Genomic DNA, 12,062 nt, shown 5'->3' with positions numbered 1-12,062 from the left:
GAGGAAATACTGGACCAAAGCAAGACCCAAAATCAGCAGGGCAAACTCCAAATTATGTATCTATATGTCTGATGTCAAAGCACTATTTCCAATTCTTTTCTACTTCATTGATTGAAAGGCAATTTCTCTCTCTTGGGCTGGTTCCACCCTGGTCTTCAGCTTTTCTTGGCAGGTATCCCATGACTCCATCATCTCAGACATCTCTGAGTCTCCAACATAATCCAGTCTTCACCTTCACAGCTTCATACAATAGCCTCTCTGGCCCTCAAGGAAGGGACATCCCTGACACATTCTTGACCTCAGGAACATTCTTTAGCAGTGGAGAAAGCTTCCCCAACCCCTTTGTTGTATCTTTAACTCCAAAGCCTGGAGTATGCATGTATGAACCTTAGGTTCAGGAGCAATATATACTTTATGTTGACACAGAAACCATGGTTTATGAAAATCCTACTTTCACCTTAAAAGGTAGGAGCTAAAATAAATTAATTCATAATAGTAACTAACAATAAAACTCTGATAGGTTTTGTTTCCCATGAAACTCAAGTTGAAGCATGGTCCTCAGTGTATCAGGGTGGGGAGACTGAGACTAATGGCAGGTAGTGGAACTCTCATGCATGGATTAAAGTCATTTTGTTAGGTGAGTTTTCACTCTCATGAGTCTGCATGTATTACCCCCCAAGAAATTTTGGCTTCCTTGTCCATCTCTTTTGTATGCTATGTCTTTTCTTCCATGAGCTATAGCAACACAAGAGCCTCACTCACTAGGACTGGAAACCTAAATGAACATATTTTCTTTTTAAACTATTTAATCTCCACTATGGTTCTCTAACAGTAGAAAACTTATCAGGGAGTGGAGCAAATATTGAGAGCTTACTATATGCCAGTAAGTATCTTAAATTTGTTCAACTTATCAGCCATTTGTTCTTTATAGAAATGGTGAATTATGGTTTATTATTTTTATTATATATGTAAAAAGGCAAACTAAGTTGTCACAGGGCTAGCAAAGAGTATATCCAGTGTTCAACCCAGTGAAAGGGGTGCAACAAAACAGCAGGGGAATGATATGGTACTGCTTATTTTTAGCCCTTACTTAGCCAGCTAACAAATTAAAAGAAGACTAATAAAAATCTTCTGTTCCACAGATAGAGTCCTAAACAGCACAGATAGGGGGTGGGCAATACTCAAAAGAAGATTAGAGAAGAGTGAAAACTCATACTGTAGGCTGGGGCTTTAGATAATTCTGGAAATAGTGAATGAGTCTGTTTTAAAGGAAGAGCTGAGCTATTTTTGCTGACTTGCCTGAAATGTGTAGCTTCAAGGCAGTCAATGGAGATGTTGATATTTTTAACCAGCAGTTTTCTCCCGGATTCTTTAGCTTAAAAAACAAATGAGGCAAAATGAAGTTAATGACTCTTTCTCAAGCTCTTTCCATCAAAGATTCTCAAATTCTGTCCATTGTATGAGTGAAAAGCGTATCAGTCGGAAAACTCAGTTGGTTGATAACACAGAGAATGGGGGAAGGATAAAAAAAAAGCTCTGGCTAAATAGGCTTAGAAGTTGGCTCTCCATCACACATAACAACAAGAACCACAGAAAATGGAGAGACTGTCATTGAAAGAAAGACCAATTGAACACCTGTCCAACACATCCCTTCTCAAAGCCCATACGTGATTAAGTTATGCGAAGCAACAATCACAACACACACATTAGGAATCCAGCTCTTTTCCCATTATTAAATTTGAAAAAAAACATTGTGGGAAGATCTGAACATACATAAGAACCTGGAGCTAGCTGCCCTTTGTCTTATTAGCTATGCATAGTTACAACGTCTTTGGTTTCTTATATCTTTACTCAAGAGACTTCCCTTATAACATTCTCAGAAGTAATCATTTAGGTTCCAAATGCCAAACTTATTTGGAAGCAAGCATGAACACAAAGAAATAGCAGATTGCATTACTTACACACACACACACACACACACAGAGAGAGAGAGAGAGAGAGAGAGAGAGAGAGAGAGAGAGAGAGAGAGAGAATCACTGAAATCTTCTATTCCCTAGAAAGAGTTGTATTTCCTGTGCCTTTGACAGGTAAACATTCACCATGAATGGCATGTAACATTTTACCTTTAATCTTAGGTAAAATTCATAGCCTTAACTTGAAACTACAAACTATACTAGAAGTTAATCTAAATTACATCAAAATTTTATACAGATAAGCTTCTCTATGTAGTGAAAAAAGAAACTGTAAAGAAAATAGATGTCTTTTCTCAATTATGCAATCACTACATTTTGAAAGTGGACAGGTAGGAAAAAACAGAAATGGAGAGGGATCATTCCAGAGGAGATCTGATCCAGATCCAGAGATCATTCCAGATGAGAAAAATGGAGAGGCAGCCATGGCCATCCTTTGACATGTCTTTGAGACAACAGCAAAATTGAAGTTTTCCTTTTCTCACTCTCACCCTGATAACATTCATTGACTTCTGCAATTTGGATCCAAAATGTTTGATTTGTTCCATCTCTTGACTTCTGAGCAGAAAATGCATGTAAGTAGTGGCTCTTTATGATGACAACTCAAAACCATTTGGGAACTTTTGGTGTTTGCTTATTTGTTTTGAGACAGGATCTCACAGTGTACCCCAGATTAGCCTGAACTCAATATCTTCACTTATTAATTCTTTTCAATCATCTAGAAAGAAGCTCAGGACATTTGAAAAGAGGAAACCTCAGTTGAGAAAACACCTCCATTAGACTGGCCTGTAGGCAAACCTGCGGGGACATTTTCTTAATGACTGACTTTGGATGGTGCCTCCCTTGGGTTATAAAAGAAACTATGCTAAACAAGCAATGGAGAGCAAACCAGAAAACAGTGTAGCTCCATGGTTCCTGCCTCTGTTTCTGATGAGTTCCTGCCCTGACTGACCTCAGTGATCTGCTATGATTGCAACATGTAAGCCAAATAAACACTTTCTACCACAAGTTGCATTTGGTCATGGCGTTTATTGCAGCCAGAGAAACCAAACTAGGACACCATCCTCATGCTTCAGTCCTCCAGTTCCAGGATTCTTTGTGTGTGCCATCACATTCAACTGTTACCTCTTCGTTGTTCATTTGCCTCTTCCTCTATTTAGGGCATCCAGGCAGAGTTGTCACGTAAAGTTCCTGTGCCCATCACATTTCCAAAGTTCTTACTTGCCCAGCTTGACTTACAGATTCTTGAATTTAGAGAAGAAAGATCTGAACAGCTCATAAAGCACGTCTCTAAATCAGCAAACAAGTTTTATTGGATTCAGATGGGTTTTTCTCTTGAGGATAAAAAGGGGTGAGAATGGAAAACAGTCACCACACACCACACATGATGGTCACATTGATAATGGATGTTTTTTACAATAGTCCTGGAACAACTGGGTATTTTTGCTTCATCACTTCTGTTCTTTATTAGACTAGTTCGTTAGAGAGGGACATATATACCCTATCTTTTGACATGTTCTTTACTGAATATGTGTTTATAGTCGAACTTGAAAGAACAAACAGTAGTTCAGGCCGACTTTTTTTTTTTTTTTTGGTGTCTTTATTGGGAGACATTAAGCTCTTATGCCAGGAAATAATAGTGCAAACTCAAATCAATGTATCTTAGAAAAAAGAAGTCATGAGAAACTCAGTCCATAGCCACATTTAGTGGTCACTTTTAGGAGACCATTTGTGAACCAAATTAATTCATAAATCCACAAAATATGCAAACTGATTGCAATATGAATATATGTCTCCTTCTTCCAGGCTAATTCCAGCAACTCCACAGATGTCTGCTTTTTATGTGTGTGTACTCCTAAGAAAGGCTGTTTCCCAGGTGGGTTGTCCTTGACAGGTATAATTGTTACTTTTTATCACCCATTGTCCACCGATGACAAAAGGAAACTAGTTGAATATAATTTCCAGGCTCTCATAGTGAAGGTCCTGTCTGTGACCTGAGAATTGCTTTCAGGTTTGGAATGGTGCCAACTGTGTGTTGAATCTGGGCAATGATCCTGCACGCCCATAAATTCTGAAGTTAATGGTGAGATAATAGAGTCACAACTTGTGGGAAGCATATTTTTTCTCTCCCAAAGAATGAAGACACTACACATGTGTAGTGAATGCTTCATTGTTCACTGCCACTGTGAATTTTCCTAAGGCCTCTTCCTAAATTCACAATATCTTACACAGCACTTCAAATACGTGGCATTTTCTGTTATTCTTAAGCGTGGTCTTTCCATGACTAACTTATTTAAAGCTTCATTGTACATTTGTGAAAAAATGCCTTGGCATGGTGTTTCAGTGTCTTCATTAGCTTCTCATTATGAATGAATGCTCCCAAATGTCTTTACGTCAGCCACATGTGAAATATTCCATTAAACATCTCTGTGGAGAACAGAATTTATTTATTTCTATTTTATTGTATTTATATTTATTACAGAGATGTCTACCAGCTACATGATGAGCAGTCATTAAACAATAATTTATTTGTTCTCATTTGGTTAACATTTAAGAATTTATCATTTTGTGGCTCATACTAGTTTGACCTTTAGGTTTGAGTCCATCAGTTACATATAAATAGTACCTAGTACATACTAGAAGGCCAACAAACTTCAGTAGATGAAAGCCAGTGAGTTAGTTTGGTAGGTAAAGGCATGTTGGACATTAAGCCTGATGATCTGACTTAAATCCCTGGAATCCACATGGTCAAGGAAAGAACCAATTTCTGTGTTTTTTCTCTGATCTCCATATGTGTACCACGGAATGCATACTCACATATATGCAACATGTACTTACTAAAACACACACAAAGAGAGACATGAATATCTATATACATATATATGTATATATATGTGTATATATATATATATAACAAAACATTTAAAAACTTACTACAGGTATAACCACTGAGGGAGCCAGACCCGCCAGGGACCTCCATGGGAGAAGGCCTAACCAGGGACATCTACAAGAATAGACCTGAGCCAGCGACTTCAGCTAGAGCAGGCCCAAGGCAGCAACCTCCACAGGATCAGGTAAAAGGGAGCAACTGCTGAGGGATCAGGCCTGAGCCAGAGACCTCTGGGAGCAGGCCCAAAACCATGGACCTCTGTGGCAGCATACCCAAGCCTAGGACATCGGTGGGAACAGGCCTGAGCCAGCAACCTCCACAGGAGCAGGCTTGAGCCAGCAACTTCCATTAGAGCATGCCCAAGGCAGCAACTCTCACAGGGGCAGAAGCATACTTGAGCCAGCAATGTCTGTTGGAGGCGGCGACCTCCACAGCGACGGGCCTGAGACAGTAACCTCAGCCAGAGCAGGACTGAGGCAGTGACCTCCACAGGAACAGGTAAAAGGGAGTGACTGCTGAGGGAGGAGGCCTGAGCCAGATACTTCTGTGGGACAGGGCATGAGTAAGGCACCTCCAAGGAAACAGGCCTGAGCTAGAGACCTCTGTGGGACTGGGCTAAAACAAAGAACCTCTGTGGGAGCATGCCCCTTGACCAGAGAATGGAAAAGGAAAATGTGGTACATTTACACAGTGGAGTACTACACAGCAGAAAAATAATGACATCTTGAATTTTTCAGGAAAATGAATGGATCTAGGAAAAAAAATATTGAGTGTGGTAATCCAGACCCAGAAAGACAGATATCACATGTATTCACTCATAAGTGACTTTTAAACATAAAGCAAAAACAAAGCAGCCTACAATTCAAAATCTAGATAACAAAGAGAACCCTAGATAACAAAAAGAACCTAGACAACAATGAGGACCCTAAGAGACACATACATGGATCTAATGTACATGGGAAGTAGAAAAAGACAAGATCTCTGAGTAAATTGGGAGCATGGGGACCATGTGAGAGGGTAGGAGAAGAGGGGAGAGAAAGGGAGGGGAGTGGAGAAAAATATATAGCTCAATAAAAACAATTTTTAAAAGATGCATATACCCTAACATATAAACATACAGTCACATACTCACACATACAAATAAATAAACCTTTTCTATGATGCTGATAGGAAAAATAAAATCTTACTAGAGGAACTCAGAAATGGATGAACCTCATATGCACCCTACTTACTTTATCATTTGGATCTTGGACATATTCTGCTATGCAAGATGGAAGAGTGTTTATAAGGGGAAAGCCCACAAGTTTTCCTCAAGACTCTCAAAACACTTCAGGTCACCAAAATGTGTAAAAAGTGTTTTTCCACAAACCAATTCTTTGAAACCAGCTTGGTATTCTAAAAATCTAATTCTTATGGTATCAGTTCAGACCCAATAGGTCAAGTCTCACTAAAGTAACCTACTTTTTCCAATGCTAAAAATACTACGTTCACTGGTTTCTCACAATCTGTCTAACTTGCTTGTGAACCAGTGGTTCTATAATCCCCTTCGTGGACTTGAAAATTTTCTAGAGAGGTTGAAAGAGAACTCAGAGAAGCATGTGTGTTTGAATGTGTGTGTTTGTGTGTGTGGATGTGTGAAAACATATGTAACCCAGGGCCTCACACATGCTAAGCAGCTAGTCTACCACAGAGTATCATCCCTGCTCCAGCTGTGAGATTTATATATGGGCTCTATCATAGAGATATGATTAATTATTCACTCCCCTCCAGCTGCTCTTTTTTTCCTCAAAGATGGGCAGAGTTCCATCTTCTATCTAGGGCTGGGCCTTTTGATGACTCCCCTCACTTTCTCAAAATTCAAGTCATTAAAGCAAAAGGCATTCCCATTACTCAAGAATTTCCAGAGGATTCAGAACTCTGTGTCCGGATTTCAGAGACAAAGAGAAAAGACTATAGCTCTTATTATCACATTGCAATATCCAAAATGAAAATGTCAATAACTAAACATTTTGGGAAAACTTGTCACCATGGAAAATCAAGAAATACGTCTTGTTACATCTTTCCCAGGGCACAGATGATCCTTGTTGGTTCCAATTGTCTTACAAGCAGAGGAAGCTTTCAAAAGTGAAGTTTGATATTTACTGTATGAATTATGAGCTGGACTGTGACTCTTAACACTGCCCATTATAGGATGAGCCTGGGCAACAGTTCTCATTGCCACTTTCCTTGGGGCTTTAATGCTTGCATTATCCCTGCAGGCAAGTAGACTATTCAAAAGTGCATATTTGTGGAACATTTCATTCTAACTGTGCTCTTCACGTTTCTTTGGAAACGTAGCATGTGCATAATCCTCTTTATGAATTACAAGCAATTACTGGCTCCCATGCTTGAATGGCTTGAACTGCTTCAGTCCAATTAAATTTGGCAGGTTAAATATTTGAGAGTGTAAGGTGTGTGGTTTCACAGGTAATTCTGTGAACATCAATTCTTACTAAGTGTACAAACTGCTTTTCATGTTACCAGCATTCAACGTGCTTCCCTGAGCCTTCATCAAATAAATGTTATTCCTTATAATAAGCCCTCCAACCATTTTTTTAGAACTTTACTGCCTTATTGTTTCTACATAATGCATTTATTTGGTAAATTTTTTCAAAGAATATTACATATTTTGATACAGCAGACCTCAAATGGCTTGTATTCAGAAAGCTAAACTTAGATACCAGCTATTTGTTTTTATTTTTAATACACAGTTACCTACTGAATAGAATGTTGCAACATGGGCCCCCAAAGGAGTTCGTTTTTTAGATTTATTTTTAAGTTCTCCACTTCCAAAACTTTTGCTTTGGTTTGAGATACGGTCTTGCCATGTAAAACACATTGGACTCACAGTTGCAATATGCCTGATTCAGTATCTCTGGTTCTATCATGCAGTGATGGGGGAGGATTCTACATCAATACATGTGGTGCAGTTTCTTCTACTTTCAGGAAGCAAGTTAGCTAAAAAGTTTAAAAAGCACTAATGTTTGTTTCCTTATTAAAAGAAAGAAGCAACAACAAACCCCAAACAGTAGTTTTGATGTTCACACATGAATATTATTTCCTAGATATTATAAGGGCCTAATAATTTGGAAAGAAAGGCTCAGTGTCTAGATTAGGGTGGCAACAAGCCTCTCACATCAGCTATCCAAGTGTCAACTGTGTGCCACCATATCCAGACCTAATGTGATATTACAATATCCCCAATGAAGCAAGAGGACATTTAAAACCCTTCCATGGGTTTTTGTACATTCTCCAGTGGGCTTTAAGTGTCTGCATTTCAGAGGGAGAGAAGATGCAACCTCTAGTAGTTTTCCTTTGCCAGAAGGTATCAATTGAAGAGAGCTTTCTAGTGAGGGGTGGGAGCTTAGTCCACATCCCACTCTCAGTGCGGGAAGCCTATTTGGCTACAACTTGTGCAGGCCTTGTGCCTGTTGCCAACAGTCTCTGTGACTTAGCCACCTAGGAAAGCAAAAGGTAGAAAACTAGTTTTAATGAAAATAAAGAATTTGTAATAAATTTATTTAATATCAAAAAACAAGCATAGAAACTTCCCAAGAATTTTTCTGTTGCTGTGATAAAGAACATGATCAAAAGCAACTTGGGGAGAAAAAGGTTTATTTCATTTTACAGGTGTAGTCCATTACTGAGGGAAATCAGGACAGGAACTCAAGGCAGGAACTGAAGCAGAGGCCATGGGGGAAATGCTGTTTACTGACTCGTTCTTCATGGCTTACTCAGCATAGAAACCTTTTAGTTAATATTTCTAGTGTTTGCCAGTATCCTACTGTTTGACAGTAGTGAGGACATTTCCTGTTGTGCTGCTACAGACCATAACAAGTAATGAGTGTCAGGGAAATTTTCCTATTCAATCCTTCCTTTCAGTGGGGACTCTTGAGTGATGCATTCCTGGCAGAGCTGTAGGACTGAAGCATGCTGCTGGCTCATCTTCTCATGGAAGACGGATGCATTTGACCCACAAAAGACTTCAGGTGTTAAAGGAACGATCTCCATGTGTGAATCATCCAAGATTTGGGGTCTATTTATTGTTTCCACATAATTTAATCCCAGCTTGATTGAAACCACCTGAGATGATTGGATTTTTCTGTTAGGTTGAGAAAATTACCCTTCTGTTATGTGAGAACAGTGGCATGATTTTTACAGCTGCATTTTATTACAAACAGGCTGAGCCCGTTCCTGAATAGAGATATCACGAACTAAAGGAAGATCCTAAAAGGCTGCTGTTGTGGTCTGAATATCTGTGTCCCACATGAATGTATGTATTAAAATCTGATCTCTGAAACAATTTCTCACTACGGGTGCAGCCTTGGGAAAGTGAATAGGCTCTTCATGACCGGGACAAATACGCTATAATAGGGGATTGAGGGAGCCTCTTCACCACCTTCCACCATGTAAGAATGCACTGAGAATATGTCCTATATGAAGTAGAGAACAAATACTGCTGTCTAAATTTCAACCTTCTAGCTTTCAAAAATGTGGATCAATACACTTTTCTTGGTTGTAAGTTACATAGAGAATTGTTACAGCAAGTCAGACACCTAAGATAGGAAACCATTTGGTTTAATATCTTTCAGTGCTGGTAGGACCATAGGCCTTTAGTCTTCTAAAGGAACATTGTCAGTTTTCTTTCTCATGGTATCTGTTTAATTTCATCATTCAATAAATTAAGTTTATTTGATTCTTGTAAGTTTTTATTGATATCCTTATATAATTTAGTTTTATTTCCTATTATATAACATAACTCTAAGTTATAAACATGCCTCCAATATTCATTCTAAAGTCAGGCACCAAAAGAATAAAGGCACTGACTTTCAAAACTGGCTTCATAAAATGATTTACTTGGATAAAAAAGACAGTCATGTTTATTCAAACTCCCTGTATTTTCTCTTCTAGCGTTAGTGGTTTTGACCAAGCAAACAATTTTCATTTTTCTTTCTTCTGAACACATTTGCAGAATATCTTATGGTATCAGCACATTACTTTGTGTTCTTAATATTCTTGGTGTTACTTGGGCAAGACTCCCTCTTCTCATCTTATGATGTGCTCGTAGAAAGGCTTACACATGCTGTTCGGTAAATAGAATTCAGTGTGGCATTTACTGCTTACTTGGTGTGCTTATAAACAAGCGTGTGCTTACATCTAAACGAAGTTCTGGTGAAGACTGTCAATCCCACCTGCATGTCACCGGACCTGACATTTTACTTCCTCCAGTCACAGGTTCAGTGCTGTGTACAGTTGCCATTTATTTGATTTACTGACGACCAGCCAAACTTGAAGTAAATCTGGCAGTAATTATTTTGTCTTGAATTGTCACACAAACACTTTGATTTCATTTAGTAGTGTACTTTATTTTAGCTATAAATTCTACCTAGCTTTAATATAATCATGTAGAAGTCAGTACAATGTGAGATTGTTATCAGTACATAAGAAAGTTGGGAAGCTCACAAATTTGCATATATTTCATTGTCCAAAAGTAATTTCATTTTTATTACTTAATAAATGGAAATTAAAGCCCATAGCTATATGCCCAGATATGAGTGAGGCAGAAGTGGCCGAGAAGAAATAGGAAATACTGCAGTCCAAGTAACTAGGGTATTACTTCAGGAAAATAAGAAAGAAATTTGCTGTATGATCAGCTGCTTTGTGTCCAATCTGAGTAGGTAGAAAAAGATGGCCTTTAAGAAGAGTTAGATATCCCATCCAAGGAGTGTAATATGCCAGGCTTGAGGAAAATGCTACTGTTGTTATCAATAAATCTATTATGTTGTGCTACTCCTGCTTGCTCCACTAGACTAGACTCATCTATGGTCAGAACTATATTTCTCATTTGGTGTGAAGGTCATGCACACCATGAAGACTGTCAATTACAAGTTTGATTTCTCTGAAACCTCGACACAGGGGCCAACATGCATCAGACCATGGAGATGAGTTATCTGAGTTATAGGTGAAGTAACTACATGTCCAGTTTTGTCCTGACAAGTCACGGTTTGCATCTCTTACCATAGATTATCTGATCTTCCCATTTTTAATCTTATAAATGTCAGATCAGAGAGTAAATCACATAGCCACTCTAGTTTGGGAGGAGTTTTATAGCAACAAATGTGTTTTGCACATTTTTTTTTGTGCTACTCTGTTACAAGTTTGGTTATATGTAGTCTGTCCCTGAAACCTTGATCAGAATACAATGAACTGACAGACTAATTTTCTAGTCATGAATTACTAACAGACATCAGTTTGGGAGATCCCACCCAAATGATGCCATCCTGAAAAACGCTGTTTAATATTTTCATACACACTCTAACTCATTTCTTTAGTTTCTGTATATGGAATAGAAAGAAGTTTGCTTATAGATTTTTCTGCTAGGCTCTGCTTCAGTTCCTTCTTTTGAATTGCCATAAGGGATTAAAATTTTGACAGGTGGTGTTCCTAAAACTAATGGCAACTCTTGGAAGAGACTTCAGGATGTTTGTGATTACTGGAAAGAAGATACCCTAAAGTTGTTTCATGATGCACAGAGATGAAAGACTAAGAATTTCAAGTCAAAGAACTACCTTCTAACTGATGGTAATCAGTGAGCCTAGAATATTCCTTTGGGGGGAAAATACCTAACAAACAAGAAGGATGTTAATACCCTAAAAATAGTGATCCATCTTTAACACCTTTACTGTGTAAGGTATAGATGGCTGTTCTGTTCATTCTGAACACTCCCTATATCAAATTCATAAGGAGCAATGTTTGCAGCAAATTACAAGGGCAAACAAAAAATTGGACCCTGACAGGCATGTGCCATTTGTCTGCTTCATCATTAATGGTTATTACATGTTTTGCTTTGATCAATAACTGAATATTATATTAATAGGTGGATGTTTTCTTGATAGACTTGTCACAAATATTCATACACAGAATAACATAAGACCTAGTCCTTCAGTTATATGATCTTCTGAGTTTAAGTTCATTGCTGTAGTGGAAACTTTTTTCTTTTATTTTAAATTTATTTTTACTTAAAAATTTCCACTTCCTCCCCTCCTCCCCTCCTCCCATTGGTTGTAATGTATTATTAAGTTTACAGCATTTACCTCCCCCTCCCCCACACCCTTCCCTCCCTTCTCTAGACCAAAAAGCAGTCAGGGTTCCCTGCCCTGTGG

The 12,062-nt window shown here is 38.4% G+C and overlaps 1 long non-coding RNA gene across 4 annotated transcripts in view; it reads left to right on the top strand.

The window, feature by feature from the left end:
* The window catches only part of LOC126512841 (uncharacterized), a 41,833-nt gene extending 32,238 nt beyond the window's left edge, over positions 1-9,595 (top strand). For 3 of the 4 annotated variants that reach the window (XR_007595161.1, XR_007595159.1, XR_007595160.1), the window contains 4 exons: positions 2,693-2,949; positions 3,777-3,846; positions 4,910-5,044; positions 8,782-9,595. This is a non-coding gene — a long non-coding RNA (uncharacterized lncRNA). The remainder of the gene's footprint in view (positions 1-2,692; positions 2,950-3,776; positions 3,847-4,909; positions 5,045-8,781) is intronic. The other variant, XR_007595162.1, reaches the window with a different exon arrangement.
* The last annotated feature ends 2,467 nt before the right edge of the window (positions 9,596-12,062 follow it).

Source organism: Alexandromys fortis, unplaced genomic scaffold (genome assembly GCF_014885135.2).
Source record: "Alexandromys fortis isolate MF-2015 unplaced genomic scaffold, M_Fortis_MF-2015_v1.1 scaffold_83, whole genome shotgun sequence".
NCBI lineage: Eukaryota > Metazoa > Chordata > Mammalia > Rodentia > Cricetidae > Alexandromys > Alexandromys fortis.
The sequence above is the reverse complement of the archived record's forward strand: the minus strand, read 5'-3'. Positions and strand labels throughout refer to the sequence as shown.